Below are 5,000 nucleotides of genomic sequence, written 5' to 3' on the forward strand. Positions count from 1 at the left end.
CACCCCTGGTAGACCTGTAACGCTGCTTATGGTGTGACGTAGCCACCCCTGGTAGACCTGTAACGCTGCTTATAGTGTGACGTAGCCACCCCCAGTAGACCTGTAACGCTGCTTACGGTGTGACGTAGCCACCCCCGGTAGACCTGTAACGCTGCTTCCGGTGTGACGTACCCACCCCCGGTAGACCTGTAACGCTGCTTCCGGTGTGACGTAGCCACCCCTGGTAGACATGTAACGCTGCTTACGGTGTGACGTACCCACCCCTGGTAGACCTGTAACGCTGCTTCCGGTGTGACGTAGCCACCCCTGGTAGACCTGTAACGCTGCTTACGGTGTGACGTAGCCACCCCCGGTAGACCTGTAACGCTGCTTACGGTGTGACGTAGCCACCCCTGGTAGACCTGTAACGCTGCTTCCGGTGTGACGTAGCCACCCCTGGTAGACCTGTAACGCTGCTTCCGGTGTGACGTAGCCACCCCCGGTAGACCTGTAATGCTGCTTATGGTGTGACGTAGCCACCCCCGGTAGACCTGTAACGCTGCTTACGGTGTGACGTAGCCACCCCCGGTAGACCTGTAACGCTGCTTCCGGTGTGACGTAGCCACCCCCGGTAGACCTGTAACGCTGCTTCCGGTGTGACGTAGCCACCCCCGGTAGACCTGTAACGCTGCTTCCGGTGTGACGTAGCCACCCCCGGTAGACCTGTAACGCTGCTTATGGTGTGACGTAGCCACCCCCGGTAGACCTGTAACGCTGCTTACGGTGTGACATAGCCACCCCCAGTAGACCTGTAACGCTGCTTACGGTGTGACGTAGCCACCCCCGGTAGACCTGTAACGCTGCTTATGGTGTGACGTAGCCACCCCTGGTAGACCTGTAACGCTGCTTACGGTGTGACGTAGCCACCCCCGGTAGACCTGTAACGCTGCTTACGGTGTGACGACGTCGTTCACGTTGTTTTCAACCTCGCGTAGCGCTTTGGTGCAGTCTGACTTCAAGAGGAACCGTGTAAAGGTTGGGTGAACGGTAACTGTACGGTGCGGTATGAACTGTAACAGCGGTTGTGTTTATGTCGCCTTCAGTAACTTTACGGTGCGGTATGAACTGTAACAGCGGTTGTGTTTATGTCGCCTTCAGTAACTTTACGGTGCGGTATGAACTGTAACAACGGTTGTGTTTATGTCGCCTTCAGTAACTTTACGGTGCGGTATGAACTGTAACAGCGGTTGTGTTTATGTCGCCTTCAGTAACTTTACGGTGCGGTATGAACTGTAACAACAGTTGTGTTTATGTCGCCTTCAGTAACTTTACGGTGCGGTATGAACTGTAACAACAGTTGTGTTTATTTCTTCTTCAGTAACTTTACGGTGCGGTATGAACTGTAACAACGGTTGTGTTTATTTCTTCTTCAGTAACTTTACGGTGCGGTATGAACTGTAACAACGGTTGTGTTTATTTCTTCTTCAGTAACTTTACGGTGCGGTATGAACTGTAACAACGGTTGTGTTTATGTCGCCTTCAGTAACTTTACGGCGCGGTATGAACTGTAACAACGGTTGTGTTTATGTCGCCTTCAGTAACTGGAACAACGGTTGTGTTTATGTCGCCTTCAGTAACTTTAGGGTGCGGTATGAACTGTAACAACGGTTGTGTTTATGTCGCCTTCAGTAACTTTACGGCGCGGTATGAACTGTAACAACGGTTGTGTTTATGTCGCCTTCAGTAACTTTACGGTGCGGTATGAACTGTAACAACGGTTGTGTTTATTTCTTCTTCAGTAACTTTACGGTGCGGTATGAACTGTAACAACGGTTGTGTTTATGTCGCCTTCAGTAACTTTACGGTGCGGTATGAACTGTAACAACGGTTGTGTTTATGTCGCCTTCAGTAACTTTACGGCGCGGTATGAACTGTAACAACGGTTGTGTTTATGTCGCCTTCAGTAACTGGAACAACGGTTGTGTTTATGTCGCCTTCAGTAACTTTACGGTGCGGTATGAACTGTAACAACGGTTGTGTTTATGTCGCCTTCAGTAACTGTACGGCGAGGTATGAACTGTAACAACGGTTGTGTTTATGTCGCCTTCAGTAACTTTACGGTGCGGTATGAACTGTAACAACGGTTGTGTTTATGTCGCCTTCAGTAACTGTACGGTGCGGTATGAACTGTAACAACGGTTGTGTTTATGTCGCCTTCAGTAACTGTATGGCGCGGTATGAACTGTAACAACGGTTGTGTTTATGTCGCCTTCAGTAACTGTAACAACGGTTGTGTTTATGTCGCCTTCAGTAACTTTACGGCGCGGTATGAACTGTAACAACGGTTGTGTTTATGTCGCCTTCAGTAACTGTATGGCGCGGTATGAACTGTAACAGCGGTTGTGTTTATGTTGCCTTCAGTAACTTTACGGTGCGGTATGAACTGTAACAACGGTTGTGTTTATGTCGCCTTCAGTAACTTTACGGTGCGGTATGAACTGTAACAACGGTTGTGTTTATGTCGCCTTCAGTAACTTTACGGTGCGGTATGAACTGTAACAACGGTTGTGTTTATGTCGCCTTCAGTAACTTTACGGCGCGGTATGAACTGTAACAACGGTTGTGTTTATGTCGCCTTCAGTAACTGGAACAACGGTTGTGTTTATGTCGCCTTCAGTAACTTTACGGTGCGGTATGAACTGTAACAACGGTTGTGTTTATGTCGCCTTCAGTAACTTTACGGCGCGGTATGAACTGTAACAACGGTTGTGTTTATGTTGCCTTCAGTAACTTTACGGTGCGGTATGAACTGTAACAACGGTTGTGTTTATGTCGCCTTCAGTAACTTTACGGCGCGGTATGAACTGTAACAACGGTTGTGTTTATGTCGCCTTCAGTAACTGTAACAACGGTTGTGTTTATGTCGCCTTCAGTAACTTTACGGTGCGGTATGAACTGTAACAACGGTTGTGTTTATGTCGCCTTCAGTAACTTTACGGAGCGGTATGGACTGTAACAACGGTTGTGTTTATGTCGCCTTCAGTAACTATACAGTGCAGTATGAACTGTAACAAAGGTTGTGTTTATGTCGCCTTCAGTAACTGTACGGCGCGGTATGAACTGTAACAACGGTTGTGTTTATGTCGCCTTCAGTAACTTTACGGTGCGGTATGAACTGTAACAACGGTTGTGTTTATGTCGCCTTCAGTAACTGTACGGCGCGGTATGAACTGTAACAACGGTTGCGTTTATGTCGCCTTCAGTAACTATACAGTGCGGTATGAACTGTAACAACGGTTGTGTTTATTTCTTCTTCAGTAACTGTACGGTGCGGTATGAACTGTAACAACGGTTGTGTTTATGTCGCCTTCAGTAACTGTACAGTGCGGTATGAACTGTAACAACGGTTGTGTTTATGTCGCCTTCAGTAACTGTACAGTGCGGTATGAACTGTAACAACGGTTGTGTTTATGTCGCCTTCAGTAACTTTACGGTGCGGTATGAACTGTAACAACGGTTGTGTTTATGTCGCCTTCAGTAACTTTACGGTGCGGTATGAACTGTAACAACGGTTGTGTTTATGTCGCCTTCAGTAACTTTACGGTGCGGTATGAACTGTAACAACGGTTGTGTTTATGTCGCCTTCAGTAACTTTACGGTGCGGTATGAACTGTAACAACGGTTGTGTTTATGTCGCCTTCAGTAACTGTACAGTGCGGTATGAACTGTAACAACGGTTGTGTTTATGTCGCCTTCAGTAACGGTGCGGTATGAACTGTAACAACGGTTGTGTTTATGTCGCCTTCAGTAACTGTACGGTGCGGTATGAACTGTAACAACGGATGTGTTTATGTCGCCTTCAGTAACTGTACGGTGCGGTATGAACTGTAACAACGGTTGTGTTTATGTCGCCTTCAGTAACTGTACGGTGCGGTATGAACTGTAACAACGGTTGTGTTTATGTCCCCTTCAGTAACTGTAACAACGGTTGTGTTTATGTCGCCTTCAGTAACTTTACGGTGCGGTATGAACTGTAACAACGGTTGTGTTCATGTCGCCTTCAGTAACTTTACGGTGAGGTATGAACTGTAACAACGGTTGTGTTTATGTCGCCTTCAGTAACTTTACGGTCCGGTATGAACTGTAACAACGGTTGTGTTTATGTCGCCTCCAGTAACTTTACGGTGCGGTATGAACTGTAACAACGGTTGTGTTTATGTCGCCTTCAGTAACTTTACGGTGCGGTATGAACTGTAACAACGGTTGTGTTTATGTCGCCTTCAGTAACTGTAACAACGGTTGTGTTTATGTCGCCTTCAGTAACTTTACGGTGCAGTATGAACTGTAACAACGGTTGTGTTTATGTCGCCTTCAGTAACTTTACGGTCCGGTATGAACTGTAACAACGGTTGTGTTTATGTCGCCTTCAGTAACTGTACGGTGCGGTATGAACTGTAACAACGGTTGTGTTTATGTCCCCTTCAGTAACTGTAACAACGGTTGTGTTTATGTCGCCTTCAGTAACTTTACGGTGCGGTATGAACTGTAACAACGGTTGTGTTCATGTCGCCTTCAGTAACTTTACGGTGAGGTATGAACTGTAACAACGGTTGTGTTTATGTCGCCTTCAGTAACTTTACGGTCCGGTATGAACTGTAACAACGGTTGTGTTTATGTCGCCTTCAGTAACTTTACGGTGCGGTATGAACTGTAACAACGGTTGTGTTTATGTCGCCTTCAGTAACTGTAACAACGGTTGTGTTTATGTCGCCTTCAGTAACTTTACGGTGCGGTATGAACTGTAACAACGGTTGTGTTTATGTCGCCTTCGGTAACTTTACGGTCCGGTATGAACTGTAACAACGGTTGTGTTTATGTCGCCTTCAGTAACTGTACGGTGAGGTATGAACTGTAACAACGGTTGTGTTTATGTCGCCTCCAGTAACTTTACGGTGCGGTATGAACTGTAACAGCGGTTGTGTTTATGTCGCCTTCAGTAACTTTACGGTCCGGTATGAACT

At 46.8% G+C, this 5,000-nt stretch overlaps 1 protein-coding gene across 1 annotated transcript in view; it reads right to left on the reverse strand.

Annotated features, from left to right (window-relative positions):
- Positions 1–5,000, reverse strand: part of zbtb14 (zinc finger and BTB domain containing 14) — a 51,570-nt gene that overhangs the window by 45,576 nt on the left and 994 nt on the right. The gene's annotated exons all lie outside the window — the stretch shown is intronic.

Source organism: Lampris incognitus, chromosome 19 (assembly GCF_029633865.1).
Source record: "Lampris incognitus isolate fLamInc1 chromosome 19, fLamInc1.hap2, whole genome shotgun sequence".
In the NCBI taxonomy this organism is placed as follows: domain Eukaryota; kingdom Metazoa; phylum Chordata; class Actinopteri; order Lampriformes; family Lampridae; genus Lampris; species Lampris incognitus.